Raw genomic sequence first — 16,427 nt, 5'->3', positions numbered from 1 at the left:
CCTTTTTTCCACTTCTTTCCCCCAGCAGCTGAAAAGTTTATTCTTCCCCAAGTTTAATAAAACAATATCAGCATGGCCTGAGGCAGGTGCAATGTTCGTAATTTATGGGTCTCAGAGACAGGAAGAGAGCTCTGAGGTTTATTGTGCTTGTTCACTAAATGACATTCCAGTTGTCGAGGGATCATTCTTCCTTTCTGGGCTCTCTGGCAGGCATACAAGTGCCTTCGGATCCCACCTGGGCCTGCTTCCCCTCGGGCAAGGGATAATTATGAATACATCTGTATGTGTTAAGCAGGAGATGAATGAAACATTCTCCTCATTTCCCCTTGTCATTAGAAGCAACTTCCTGTATTGACACCTACATTAGCATGTAACAACTACAGGCTTGAAGCAAACTTTCTTGGGTTTGTCCATTAATTTTCTTTGAACATCTGTCTTCCCTTCCTGAGATATCCCTGTGAATCCACTCTAGAAAATCCACTCTGTGCCAATCCACTCTAGCAATCCACTGCCTATTTATTTCTATTTATTTGTCATATTTTTATTACCGCCCATCTCCCCCGCACTGCCTATGCATTGGAAGGATGACTGTGGGGGTTCCTTCCATATCAAAAGGATGTGTTTCTTCCTGTGGAAGCTTATGGAAGGTTACACTTTGGGGCAAGCTGAACTCTATCAAAGCAATTGTTAATTGAACTCTGAAGTGAGTGTGAAAACTGGTGCACAGTGACAGTGATACATGGTTTCCAAAAGCAGCCTGGGTCTGAGATGTCACTCACCCCAGCCTCTATGCATACAGGATTGCAGCTTTTTCTGTTGAAATCGACACTGTTGATGAAATGTGCATTTGCAGATCCAGATTTGATTTAAAGTCTCTAGAAGATGAAATGTCAGCTTTTACATTTCAGAACAGTTTAACTTGGAAAGTTAAATGGCACGTGGAGATCTCTAAAGTTTGCATATCTTTGTAAACCTTTGAGATGGCCTAACTACTAGAGTTCTTTGTGTTTGAAGCAGTAGTTTCAAAAACTAATAAAATTATTTTCTCCAATCACATTGTATTTAATCAACAACAAGAACCTTCTGTTGTCAGTAAGATAGAAACATTGTCGCTTAGAAAAGCAATAAGAACGTTTTTAGGACAAGTTTTGTTCATGAAAATAGCACGCATGCAATCCATTTCCTAAGCTAGTAGGTTAGATTTATTGGAACATATTGTCACTTGGAACATGTTGTCAATTTTATTCTGCTAAGTGCTAAGAGTTGTAACTGGTATCAGTAGGACAGAGGTGTCCGCAAGCTATGGTCAAAAAAGTCAAGATGATGGCCACAACGGTGAGATTGAAGCTCTCTCCATTTTTATATACATCCCGCATATGATGCATATAAAAAACAAGAAGAGCTTCAATCACTTTGTTGCAGCCACAATCTTGACTTTTTTTACTGCACCCTGCAGGCATCCCTGAAGAGCAGCAAAAACCCTGTGAAGATTAGCCTTGTCTGGTCTCCTCTGCTAAAGATTCACTGCCTCAAAGGCTACAGAGTTACCTCAATCACCTGAAGTTCATTCAAAATGGTTCGGACTAGGGAGAAAGAGGAAGGAGAGGAACAGAAGGGCGCCCAGCCAATCAGTAGCAAAGTGAAAAAAGTAACACTCTAGTCAGAAACCACTCCTTTAATTTCAGTATCCACCTTTGCTGCAAGGAAGAAGACTCTGCCCGTAGTACCATAGTACCATAGTGAATCCACCCCTCTGATTGTTCCAAAGGAATGGAAAAGATGGTGGCAAGGTGCTATGGCGCCTTGATTGGGCAGAGGGCAGGAAAGTCTAAGGACTCGAGGTGGGAGTTCCTGCCAGAGGGAAATTGCCTATTTTGTAGCTCCAGAGGAAACATTGCAAAACTGTTTTCACAACATTGCTTCAAAAGCAGCAGCAGAACTATCAGTTCCACCTGTTCAGATCACCAAAAGCCCAATGGCATTGTGCACACGCAGGACCTTGGCCCCAAGGATGTACAACCCATGTGTGTGGAAGTGACCTTGCTTTTTTAAAGTTAACACCTTTGCAGTTTTAATCAAAATTGTCATTTCATTTAGCTACTTCCAGATGCTTTATCTTACATTTATAAATGTTAATGTTGCATGTACACATGCTGTTCCTCAAGGAGTTAGGGTGAAAGTGTAAAATTTAAATGCAGCCATATATAAAAACAGACTCCCTTTGTCACAACTGCACTGACGCCTGCATTTCCTCCCTTGCTTTATTGAAATTGGATGGGACATTCTAGGCTTGATCCCATTATGAGTTGGAATGAGTGTTCTCAGAAATGACCCCTTGCTACTCATAGCTTTCACTCCTTCTGCATGCCCACCCCTAATGTGTCAGGTACTGAATGACAAGCCAGACCCAAGCATAGCCTGGGTGGGCAAAACTGCAGCACAGGAAGCTTTCAATTAGCTTGGATCAAGTTTCATGGCCCCACTTACAGCTTCAGCTGCCTGACTCAGCATTTCCTCTGTAAATAATTTATAACAGAAAGAGCAAATGGCAGAATTATGGCAGAGAATAGAAGGAGGGGGCAGTGTTAATGCAGGGATTTATGGAAATGAGGGGTTCCTTTGGCTGGGTGGGGATGATGACTCCTCTTAGACAATGCAGGACCAATATCTGTCACCTCCGGGAAAGGACCTCCTAAAAGCATCAACCAAATGGCTGGCAGAGAGAACAACTCTCTCTGGGTTTTGCTTTACTTCTAAAGATAACAACCTCTTGAAGGATCCAATGATTTGCCAAGGCCCTTCTGCCTCAGAGGAATCATAAAATGTTATAGATTTAAGTCAAAGAGTCTCAAGTAACAGTTACAGCTGAAGGCAGGTACTAGTCACTGAGTAAATTAGCAAATGTTTCTTCTAAAGCAAGTATATTGGCAGGGGCACATGCACTATGTTTCAAAGGTCAGGGTAGGCAGATGTTTAATTTGCACTTTTGCAAAACAGAAAAATTCAGGCAATCCCCAAATTAATCTAAATGGAACTTTTATCCTGAATGGATCAACTCATTCTATAGTATTTCTTCACGCAACTTTTGGACCACCCTAGCTTCTGTTTGCGACATTTTGGAGGAAATTTTCATCCTGTAAGTCACCAGCTGCCTTGATGCTCTCCTGAATCAACTCCCTTTTGGCCTCCATCACTATGAAAACAGAAAGTCCTTCCCCTTCTTTTTTTATAGGCAAGCCTAGTTATCTGTCCATCCATGGGAGGGAAGGTCCACATCATTTTAATTCCTTAGAATACCCTCCCAGAGACCACAGGATTGCATTAAAGAAAAAAAACAGGTATGAACTAAAGGGTGCTTGCAAATATCAGTGATGACACAGGCATAGAAAGTAATAGACAGTATTGCTCCCATCTACAATATTGTTATTATTTTCAATTAGTGTTGTAAACCACTGTGTGTCACACAAGTTGGCAGCCTCTAAACACAAATAAATGAATATCAAAACTTGAGCTCCTAGAGATTTTTGAGGATTTTAGTAAACACTCTAATAACAAGAACAACCAGTTTCCAATGACTTTTAAAAGAGATAAGGCTATAAGCTGATAACATTGGGCAATGTTTTGTTTTTCACCTTCCAAACTCAGAGGGAGGAAGAGATCTGATATCAAAGCCATCCTCTTGCCTGCCTGCTAGCCTCCACACTGGGTTGCTGTTGTTTGTCTGATATTGGAGAATCCAAAATTGCTATATAATATCAACTATTCTATTTGCATTGTGGTAGTGATGTGAAGGCGGTTACTGTTTGACTTCTCCAACCTAGTATCCTCCAAATGTTTTGAAGCTCTATGAGTTGGCCTAGGACATCTGGAGGATGCTAAATTGGGAAAGCTGGACTAGAGCCTATAAATAAATGCATTATTTCACCACAGGGATGGTATAGGATAGTTCTACAAAATGTGTGGTCTCTCTGTATTCAAAAATAGATTTTGATTGTAAGCTGTACACTTCCAATAGAATGCTAGATGCAAACAATTATAGGAACATGACAACAGCAAGATCCGGTGCATTCCTTGGGAAGCACAACTTTTAACTTCTCCAACCTGTCTGGCCAAGAGGAAATGGACAAGAAATAGCAGCCTAATGACTTTCAAGAGGAAATGTGATGTTTCTAAAAATGAGTGGGTCTTTAGACTTCTTGATGTTGCAAATGTGCTGGTAATTGGACACGCCAGCGACCTCTAAGAAAAAGGTGTTCAGTGAATAAGGAAACTTAGGGATTTCCCACTCTGAGAGGGTAGGCAGCTAGAAGAAGGGGTTAGAAGGAATTTGTGAAATAGGGGCAGGGTGGCATGGAGGAAGGGGGAGCCTGCATTGTCACCAAGCCTGGGGATGTGATTGGGCCAAGCTATTGTTGCTAAGTCTTCTGGCCCAGAACTACATTGAGGACAAAGACTTGTGGATAATAATAATAATAATAATTATTATTATTATTATTATGTCAAATTTTTGCCACTGCCCATCTCCCCCCACAAGAGGGACTCTGGGTGGTTTACAATAAAAATGATCAATTAAAACAACGATCATAAAATATAAATACAATTTTAAGGTAATGGATGATTAGTACCAACCCAAGCATCTATCTACCTAGGTTTTTCTGTACTACCTATAGCAAAAGTAACAGAACTTGATTTACACATCTGAAAAAAGCTACTCTTAATGGTTATATTAAGAATGGCTAACACTTTATAAAGGTAGCTCTTTTATAGTGAGCATGATCCAAACATGTTGATTATTTGGGGTGGGCACTAACTTCCCTATCCCAAAGATAGGTCTTTGAACCTTACTAAATACTAAAACTTGCTTAACTCACCAGCTTTAAAACTGAAATCTTTTCTGGAAATGCTTGATATTCTTCAGGTAATTAAATATTTTGTTTAAAGATCCAGTAACAAAGTTGAGAAGAACACATGAGAAATGAGATCCAGAGACAGGAGCATATTAGCATCTCACCATTAGCCATGGATCTATTTTAGGGAAGAGCGCATGCCTCCCACTTGGTGTTGGAGTTCATCTCCCATCATTCCTAGCCAGCATAACCATTAGTTGCTGGAAATTAAGGGGAATTGTAATCCGACACATCTGGAGGGCATCAGTTTGGAGCAGACAGATACAGCTGCAGTCATGCATGTGCTGGAAAAATGACCCACATTCAGCATGTCAGGATGTGGTGTAGTCAGAAATCTCTATCATTTCTACCTTTCTGTAAGGGAACTGCCTCAAGGCAGTCAACAACATTTCTCATGTGTGGGAACCACACACAACGTTGTCCTGACAAAATGAAAGCATGGTCTAAAATACACAAACATGACTGAAAGAAAGAAAACCATGGAATTAAGGATTATAAACAACAAAAAGAGAATCTGTTAGTGTTTATGAATCATCAAGATCTTCCGGTCTCATCTTATAAATTGTGGGAGTCCACAGTGGTACATCCCCTTAAACCACTGAGGTGCTATTTTGTTCCCAAATCAAGTAATAGAAGTATAATGGATGGGAAGAGTCCTTCTGTGGAGCTGGTTAAAAAAAGCTGTCTTTCTCTTTCCCTCATTCTCTCTCTCTTCCTTTCCTAAAATGGGAAACCAATTCAGAAAGTCAAAATGCTGCAAAGCACATAAATAGCACTGGCTTTGCAAGCTTGGCGGGTAAGCTCACTGTGTTCTAGCCCAGACCCAGCCTAGTTTTCCAACAGCAAAGGTTTAACACTGGAAAGGACATGAAATGAGGAAAATCCACAAAAGCAGGGGATACAGCGTAAATGGTATAACTTTAGTAATTTTCTTTGTCCACTTATTATATCATTTGTAACCATATCTTTGTTTTAAATAAATAGATGAAAAGGACACGAAGTGGGAGGAAAATTCAAACAGCTTGAGACAGAGTCTTTTCCTCAGTTATCATGTAACCATCACTTGTGGAAAAAATTATTTCAACTCTGATCGCCTCATAGAAGACCAAACTTCAGCTCTGCAGACTCAAACTTCCATCATCTGGGCCAATATAGCCAATGATAAGTGATGATGGGTATTGTAGTCCAAAATCTGGAAAGCATTAGATTGCCCATGCTGCACTTCTACAGAATCTCACAACCAGACTAGTTTGCCATGCATGTTTGAAATGAAAACAAGATCATTTTAAAACCAAAACTGTTGTTTGGCGGTATGGCCAGCCCTCGTGATAGTCATGTTGTCACTGCTGTGGAAACCTTTTAGCGTTTTTAATTACAGAAGAAAAAGTCTGAAGCAGTGGGCATATATGACATGGAAAATAGCTGCAGCTTCACTTGGATTTCTCGTCTCTTTAAAAAAAAACACCAGCATTTCAAGCTTTCAAACACCAATATTTAAAAATTTACAATTTAGCCTACTAACATACTCTGATTAATAAAAGAAACTTAATAAAGAAATTTAAAATGTAAAAGGACTTGTCTTGTCCTAATCCGGATAATTACTAGATAATGCCAGTGAATGCCCAGCACTAATAATAAAAACTGGCAGCACTTCTCTGTGGCCTTTCTCAGTCCAGATATCCTTCTTTTATTGTTGTGCTATTTATAGTGCATCTAATATATTTGTGTGATTACAGCAGTAGATAATGTTGCGTCAGAGTGACATACAGGCGCCGTTTTTAAAATCTGGGACTAATTACCTCAAATTGGAAACAAAAAACAGGTTAAATGAAAGTTTGCTTTTATACTGTATTTAGTAACCAAAAAATTTTAGTTTATAATTTTTTTTGTCTTCTACCAGTTCCTTCAGTATTCTATAGTATATGTATTTCAAATGCCCTGTTGTTTATTCGTTTAGTCGCTTCCGACTCTTCGTGACTTCATGGACCAGCCCACGCCAGAGCTTCCTATCGGTCGTCAACACCCCCAGCTCCCCCAGGGACGAGTCCATCACCTCTAGAATATCATCCATCCATCTTGCCCTTGGTCGGCCCCTCTTCCTTTTGCCTTCCACTCTCCCTAGCATCAGCATCTTCTCCAGGGTGTCCTGTCTTCTCATTATGTGGCCAAAGTATTTCAGTTTTGCCTTTAATATCATTCCCTCAAGTGAGCAGTCTGGCTTTATTTCCTGGAAGATGGACTGCTTTGATCTTCTTGCAGTCCAAGGCACTCTCAGAATTTTCCTCCAACACCACAGTTCAAAAGCATCGATCTTCCTTCTCTCAGCCTTCCTTATGGTCCAGCTCTCGCAGCCATATGTTACTACAGGGAACACCATTGCCTTAACTATGCGGGCCTTTGTTGTCAGTGTGATGTCTCTGCTCTTAACTATTTTATCGAGATTGGTCATTGCTCTTCTCCCAAGGATTAAGCATCTTCTGATTTCCTGACTGCAGTCAGCATCTGCAGTAATCCTTGCACCTAGGAGTACAAAGTCTTTCACTGCTTCTACATTTTCTCCCTCTATTTGCCAGTTATCAATCAAGCTGGTTGCCATAATCTTGGTTTTTTTGAGGTTTAGCTGCAAACCAGCTTTTGCACTTTCTTCTTTCACCTTCATCATAAGGCTCCTCAGTTCCTCTTCACTTTCAGCCATCAAAGTGGTATCATCTCCATATCTGAGATTGTTAATGTTTCTTCCAGAGATTTTAACTCCAGCCTTGGATTCCTCAACGCCAGCTTGTCGCATGATGTGTTCTGCATACAAGTTGAATAGGTAGGGTGAGAGTATACAGCCCTGCCGTACTCCTTTCCCAATCTTAAACCAGTCCGTTGTTCCATGGTCTGTTCTTACTGTTGCTACTTGGTCATTATACAGATTCTTCAGGAGGCATACAAGATGACTTGGTATCCCCATACCACTAAGAACTTGCCACAATTTGTGATGGTCCACACAGTGAAAGGCTTTAGAATAGTCAATAAAACAGAAATAGATGTTTTTCTGAAACTCCCTGGCTTTTTCCATTATCCAGTGGATATTGGCAATTTGGTCTCTAGTTCCTCTGCCTTTTCTAAACCCAGCTTGTACATCTGGCAATTCTCGCTCCATGAATTGCTGAAGTCTACCTTGCAGGATCTTGAGCATTACCTTACTGGCATGTGAAATGAGTGCCACTGTTCAATAGTTTGAACATTCTTTAGTGTTTCCCTTTTTTGGTATGGGGATATAAGTTGATTTTTTTCCAGTCTGATGGCCATTCTTGTGTTTTCCAAATTTGCTGGCATATAGCATGCATTACCTTGACAGCATCATCTTGCAAGATTTTGAACAGTTCAGCTGGGATGCCGTCGTCTCCTGCTGCCTTGTTATTAGCAATGCTTCTTAAGGCCCACTCAACCTCACTCTTCAGGATGTCTGGCTCTAGCTCATTGACCACACCGTCAAAGCTATCCCCGATATTGTTATCCTTCCTATACAGGTCTTCTGTATATTCTTGCCACCTTTTCTTGATCTCTTCTTCTTCTGTTAGGTCCTTGCCATCTTTGTTTTTGATCGTACCCATTTTTGCCTGGAATTTACCTCCAATGTTTCTAATTTTCTGGAAGAGGTCTCTTGTCCTTCCTATTCTATTGTCTTCTTCCACTTCCGCACATTGCTTGTTTAAAAATAATTCCTTATCTCTTCTGGGTAACCTCTGGAATTTTGCATTTAATTGGGCATATCTCCCCCTATCACTGTTGCCTTTTGCTTTCCTTCTTTCTTGGGCTACTTCTAGTGTCTCAGCAGACAGCCATTTTGCCTTCTTGGTTTTCTCTTTCTTTGGGATGTATTTTGTTGCCGCCTCCTGAACAATGCTGCCAACTTCTGTCCAGAGTTCTTCCGGGACCCTATCTACTAAGTCCAGTCCCTTAAATCTATTCTTCACCTCCACTGCATATTCCTTAGGAATATTAGTGAGCTCATATCTAGCTGATCTGTGGGTCTTCCTTAATCTCTTTAGTCTGATCCTAAATTGTGCAAGAAGAAGTTCGTGATCTGAACTACAGTCAGCTCCAGGCCTTGTTTTTACCGACTGTACAGATGTCCGCCACCTTTGGCTGCAAAGGATGTAATCAATCTGATTTCGGTGTTGTCCATCTGGTGAAGTCCATGTATAAAGCCGTCTCTTAGGTTGTTGGAAGAGAGTGTTTGTTATGCAGAGTGAATTGTCTTGGCAAAATTCTATCAGCCTATGTCCTGCTTCGTTTTGTTCTCCCAGGCCATACTTACCTGTAATTTGAGGTGTCATTTGACTGCCCACCTTAGCATTCCAGTCTCCTGTGATGAAAATAACATCTCTTTTAGGCGTGTTGTCCAGTAGGTGCTGCAGATCCTTATAGAACTGCTCTACTTCAGCTTCTTCAGCATTTGTGGTTGGGGCGTATATTTGGATCACTGTGATGTTAGATGGCTTGCCCTGAATTCGAATTGAGATCATTCTATCGTTTTTTGGATTGTATCCAAGCACTGCTTTAGCCACTTTACTATTAATTATGAAGGCTACTCCATTTCTTCTGTGGTCCTCTTGTCCACAGTAGTAGATCTGGTGGTCATTTGATGTGAAGTGGCCCATTCCAGTCCATTTCAGTTCACTGACGCCCAGAATGTCTATCTTTAATCTTGACATCTCACCAATAACCACATCCAATTTGCCCTGGCTCATAGATCTTACATTCCAGGTTCCAATGGTGTGTTGATCCTTAGAACATCGGATTCGCCGTTCACCACCAGCACCGTCGGCCGCTAGCCGTCCTTTCGGCTTTGAGCTAGCTGCGTCATCACGTCTGGGGCTAGTTGAGCTCATCCTCTGTTCCTCCCCAGTAGCATTTTGACCATCTTCCGACCTGGGGGTCTCATCTTCCAATGGTATACCGACATATTTCTGGTTGTACTGATCCATTGAGTTTTCACGGCAAGAATACTGGGGTGGGTTGCCATTACCTTCCCCAGGGATCGCATTTAGTCTGACCTCTCTGTCATGACCTTCCTGTCTTGAGTGGCCCTTCACGGTTTAGCTCATGGCATCATTGAGGTGCTCAAGCTCCAGCACCACGACAAGGTAACGATCCTTTGCTGAAGTCAAATGCCCTAGGGGATTTGAAAATGTTCAAAGCAGTTAGACATTTCTTTACTGCATCCATACTGATCTACATCCTCCCTGATGTGTTTGTTCCCAGACTCTGCTACTCAGTGTTGGAGGTATCAGCAAATTGGCATGCCTCATTAGCATGTGGATGAGTATGCAAATTCTCCATGGGCGAGGAAGCTATTTGTTGTCCCACCCACATTCTTCTCACTTCCTCTTCCTCCTTCTTCCTCCTTCCACCATCCGAGAGGGAGCATGCAGCCAGAGCTCCCTCCATCTTGGTCACATGCATGGGCCTAAGAAAAGAAGGAATTTTCCCCTTTTTCTCCATGCAGCCCTTAGCAGCAATGAGGGCTGAGGGTAAATTAAGTTTAGGGAACAGAAGAAAGAAACACATCATTTTTCTACCGAAGAATGGAAATGTAACTGGACCAAGAATAAAGTCAGTAAGACTCTTTTTACTTACTTTTGAACCTACTTTGTCTAAGCATGTGATTCTTTATGCTTGGGTAGGCTAAGTGTGTAAGGACAATAACCTACATTTCTCTAATGCGCTCATTAAAGCTATTTTAGATAATAATCTTTTTCTGTGCAGGGCTTCTCCACTGTGTTAAGCTCTGCTCCATTCAGTGATCCTAGCTGTCCACTAATGGCTTCACTCAGATCATCATTTCCTTTGCATATAAAGGCAGAGACAAACAACAGTTGAGTTCCTCTGATTTTTCTTGATCATGTGAACATTTCTCTATTGGAGTAAGCAGTGAACTGACCACCTCCTTTGTCCTTCTCTTGCCACTGACATATTTGAAGAAACCCTTCCCCAGATTTTGCCTCTCTTCTTAGCCTAAAGGCTCTGAGTGGTCATTTCCTTGCTTCTTGTCCTTCCTATTTGTGCAGAGAAGGCAAGCTTCATTGACTGACCTCTGGGGCAAGTCTACCAGTGTCTGCCTTTTCCTTTTAGAGCTTGTTCCCTCCTCACTAGTTCCCATTCTTTTGCCTTGCTTTCCTAGATGCTTGCATACATGGGTACGTTCACACTCTCTTCCCTGGTTCAATCCTTTGACACTAATTTTGACTCCCCCCTCCTTTGTTGTACTATGGTTGCTTCAATGCTACACCATGAAAAGTAAAAGGAGCATGTTGTTCATTCCTTCATTACCGAGCGAGTCCATAGAAAGTTTGTGGCAATGAAGAACTGATGGTTCCACTTCATAGAAGAAGGTAGCATCCAATGTGCTCAAGTTGCTCTGTGTGTGTGTGTGTGTGTTTAAAGGAAAGGAAAGAATCCCAGCACAAGTGGGCACAGGATGGGAAAGAGGCTATGCTTCGCCTTCCCAGGCAGAGGTTCCTACTGGAAGAGTGGAACAGAGATGTGCAGGCAGAAGAGGTGGGCAAAACGTGGACTCCACAGTCTCCATTGGCTCAAGTGGAAGAAAAGAGAAAGGAAGCTGAGGACACAGCAGCCCAGCAGCCCAGGATAAAATGGCCACACAAGGGCAGTGACTACCTGCTGGAGGGGAGGGGGCATGCCAGACACTGTAGGCCACTGGAGCTGGGGATGTCACCAGGCTGGTATGAAGCACAGTGGACTGACGAAGAAGGCTCAGAAGGCTCCAGATGGGAAACAGTACTTTGGAAGCAGAACTCCAAAACATAGATGGGGGTGCCTTTCAGGTAGGCTGGCGGGGAATAAAGTTAACTGTTCCCATACTCAAGAAACAGTGGGCAGCCCAAACTGGCAGTGAAGCAAGCAGAAAGTATAGACCTGGGCTTAGTCTTGTAGCAAATGTGTTGGGTAGTTGAAATCTCCTCTCACAACACTTCATGGTTTTCTGAGGCTTCAGTTATCTGCTTTACTCTTCAACTGTCTCTTGTAGTATGTTAGTTTGTAACAGATTCCTGCAAGTTATTCCTTCTGTTGGCTTGCCCTTTTATTGTACACCAGATATTTTTAACACATGTGTTATTCTAAGTCCAGTGGACCTCTGTACAGGTGTTCAATCTTGATATGCAATGCTAGGTCATGTCCTTGAGTTCTTTTTTCCTCCTTCTCTTTGAAGCCAATTCAGTGGCCTGCTAGAACCACTGAAATGGAGCAGAGCTTAACACAGCTTAGAAGCTGGCACAGAAAAAATAAAATTATCTTAGATAGCTTCAGTGAGCATGCCAGAGAAACACAGGTTATTGCTCTTACACATTCAGCCCTCCCAAGCACAAAGAATCACACGCTTAGACATATTAGGTTAAGAAGTAAAAAGAATCTTACTGACTTTATTCTTTGTTGTTCTGTAACATCCATCTTGGTGGAAAAGATGAAGTTCCTTTGTTCTTCTTTTCTTTCTAATCACATAGTTTGCCCTAAACTCTCAGCCCTACAGCTGCCAAGAGGTGTGTGAAAGAAAGGGGCAGAATCCCACATCAAGGCCCGAGCACATGGCCCTGATGAAGAGAGCAGCATGCATGCTGTGTCTCCCTGGGTGGAGAAGAGAAAGAGAGAAAGAGGAAGAAGGGAGTGGGAGTGGGAGTGGAAACAAACAGCTTCCTCTGAGTTGCATTTTGGGCAACTCAATTTACTTGTTAATGAGGCATGCTGGATTTGCCTAAACTTCCAACACTCTACACCTCCTGTTTTGTTATTATGCCTTTGTGTTCTTCTGACTCTATAAGCTGCTTTGGAACAACTGGTGGATTAAATGTTTAAATAAATATATTTACTAAAAACAATGAATTCATACTCAGAAATAGTCTTGTTTTTTCTCGTAGGCACAATTAGGTAATTATAGACTTAATGAGCTGGGGAGGCTAGAGTTTGATAGACATCTGTATTATTTCAGATGCAACACCCAATTAAGATTTCATTCCCCCTATACACACATACCCCAACTATTCCATGTTTTCCAATTCATTTTACATTCCCAATATTCTAAAGAGGTAAAAAATCATGTCAAATTATGCGTATGTACTTTAAACTCACTTAAGTCTTAGCAAAACTAAGTTTGCTTTTACCTCTGGCTAGGAAATGTTTAAAAGAAGTTGACACCATGCCTTTTTCCCCCCTTGCTTCATCAACACTGTTCTCTGAATAATACAGTGGATCTCAGAAGCCTTGCTGTGGTCACTAAGAATCATTTCTATTTGCCCCAATGAAATCTGCCCAGGTGAAGGTGAAAGCTCCCTTTTGTTTTTGTTATTAAGGAAGAGGGAGTTGGAAATCTTGTAGATAGACTATAAATCATGCCTGGAAGACTGACTGGTAAATCCCGATTTACATTCTCATTTGACTCTTTGGCAGAAGTTACACCAGTTAGACTGGTATAACATCCATCCTTATAGTCTCTCTTTGTTTCCTGTCGCATAATTTAACTGACACTGGGATGTAGATCTGCCTTTTCTAACTTTGTGCCCTCCAGATGTGTTGAAGTACAAATTGCGTATCTCTCAGTCAACCTGGCAGTGGGGAGCAGACGTCTCGGGAAGGGTGCTGCTGGAGGATGCATCTGCCCCGACATCTTGCTATCACCGTATAGCAGAAGGATGCATACACAGACTTTGAAACCTTTGGTAAAGCAAATGAAAATACAAGGAGGAGAAATTTTATTTGTCTGTCTGTCTGTTTGTTTGCTTACTGGGTTTATATGTTGCCTCAGTCAACAAGTGACTGAGTAGCTCATATAATTTGTGCAGTAGTCAAGTTAAAAAGATACAAACTCATAATAACATTACCAACCACAATGACAATTAATCCAGAACCAAAAATATAGTGCCTTGAAATCCCAGAATCGGCAAATATTCCCTTACAGGAGGAACCATCCCATCTTGCTGAAACAGGTTGGTCTTAATGGATTTGCAGAACCTAAGGGATAATCTGATCTCCAGGGGGAGGGGCATACTGTTCCAAAGAAGGGGAGAGCAACAGAGAAGGCCTGCCTCTGAGATCCCTGTGAATTACTTTCCCTAAAGGTAGGAACCTTGAGGAAGCCCACCCTCTTAAATCTTATTGGAGGGGCAGAGACTACAGGGAGAAGACAGTCACCAAAATAGCCACATCCCAAACCCTAAAAGGCTTTAAATGCGATAGCATTGAATTACAGTATACCCAGATGTGTACAGATAACTAATGCAGCTATCAGAGTAGTGGTGTTACATGAGCAAACCAATTAGTACCCATAACTACCTGAGCTAGTGCATTCTGGACTGACCGCAGCTTCTGAATGCTCTTCAAGGGCAGCCCCATGTACAGGGCATTGCAATCAACCAAGTGAAAGTTGACCAAGACACAAGTGATTATGCATATGGCTCCAAATTTAGAAATGTCTGTAACTGGTTTATAAGCTGCAACCATCCAAAAACCCTCCTAGCCACAGCTGCCACCTGCTCCTCAGGCAGAAGCTGTGAGTCCAGAAGAACTGGCAGATTTTGGACCAGTAACATCATTGGGATCAGAAGTCTTCACAGCAGACTCAGGTCAGAAATCCCCTCCCCACAAAAACCTTCAAAACTTCCATGTCAAAATGTCTATTGTAAAAATGTTACTTTTATATCCAGTTGTATCATCTTGTTGTCCTGAAGGCTAAAATATGTTCTTTCCGAGCAAGTATGTTTAACAGAGTAATATTACCAACACAAGTGCGCCTAACTTTGGGGTTACATTTGTAAGTCTTTAACAAGGGCCAGGAAATAATTCAGAATTTGTGTCATTCTAAGTTAATGGATTAATAGTATCTCTGTGATGCCTTGTGGTTCACTCCAGCAAATATGCTCTGTGGATTTTGCTTTACAGCAAGAATATGGAACTGGGTTTCCTCTGTCTAACCTAATGCCTAACAGTCTCAGCAAGCATAGCTTCTGAGCAGGATTAACTAGAGTTGGCAACCAACAACACCTGAAGAGCCACAGGATCCCCATGTCTGATCATGAATTAATAAATAGAAGAATTGATGCCTGTTATTCAAGTCATTTCTGCTTTACTATGGGCCTTTTTGGACAAGTAGATGGTATGTTCTAAATACATTTAGGGTGATATATGATATAATTTCCCAGATGTTGTTAGAGTACCACTCCCATTGCCATGACTGTTGGCTGTGCTCTACTTGGATGTAATGGGAACTGAAGTCCAACAACATCTATCTTGGCCTAATTATTGCTGCATTATCCGTTAGCAGTGATGACATGGGCTTATCCAGCTATAGTAATGTCACCATTTTGGACACAAAACTTGCTACTGCAATAATAGGAAAGCTTGCCAAGGAAAGAGGAAATTGGATTTCCCTCCTATGCACTTTGCTGCAGTTAGAGTGCTAGCAAAATGCATAATCACCACAACAATTATGCTTGCTATAAAATAAAGATGGGCATGTTTCCAGCTGTAGCTGCACTTTCTCTTGTAATCAAATTATCATCTGAAAAAGCTCAGAGACAAAGCACTGAGATTTACTCTACAGGAAATTAAAAATCTGATCATGGGAGCACTGAATCTGTGGCTATGGATTTTAATATTTAATATTTAATTCATTTATTCTTATTCATATGCAAAGTAGATAATCTGTCTTTATTAAGAGGATGTTTTCTTAATGTCTGCCTCACTATAATACATTATTAATCAGGGAGGGCAACCGGGAGACACAGGGTAAGTCAGATTAAGGAAGGCGATGGTTTGACAAACATGAAACTAGAAAGTAGTTGAGCCCAGACTAAGCACTGAAGACACAGTATCTTGTGCTGTCTAGAGAAGGAAACTGGTTTCAGCCCGTAAAGAATCACATCCCTGCAAGATACATGGACTGAGCAAAAAAACCTTTCTTTTAAAATAGTAACAAATTAAAAGGAGGCCATGAGCTCACAAGAAATGTTTGGTGTGTTCTTCACTAGTGTGCCTTCAAGCTCCTTTTGTGTGTTAGGCATGCTTCTTACCAGTGGTGAAATGTACAGTTTGATGATGTTCAACCTGAGCCATAATTTTATTTATGTCTGTCTGCTCCTTGTTCTAAGGGGGTCTTAAACACTTGCCCAAAGTCTCACCATGGTGGTGCCTCTGCTGCTTGTCTTCAAGTTGTCTTCAAGTATTTTGGAGTCACTGAGTGTAGGATTACTTCCTCTCAGCTCTTCAATCACTTGTTCTTCTTATTCAAAGAATTTGTTTTACTTGAGAGAAGGAAAGCTGCCATAGGGGGTAGGGAGCCAGAAAAGAGGTTGGTCTTGGCTTGGATCCTACCATCTGTGCCAGATCACTGAGTAAACATGCTGTAGCCACATCTTTTTTTCTGCCTGGTCCCCCTTATATGCCTTCATCTTGTCCCCATCTCATGAGCAAAATAGGCTTTAATTGTCCTTAGCTGTACCCATGCTAAAGTAGCAT

The sequence above is a fragment of the Candoia aspera genome, chromosome 2 (genome assembly GCF_035149785.1).
Source record: "Candoia aspera isolate rCanAsp1 chromosome 2, rCanAsp1.hap2, whole genome shotgun sequence".
NCBI classification, from domain to species: Eukaryota; Metazoa; Chordata; class Lepidosauria; order Squamata; family Boidae; genus Candoia; species Candoia aspera.
This window is presented reverse-complemented; position numbering follows the sequence as displayed.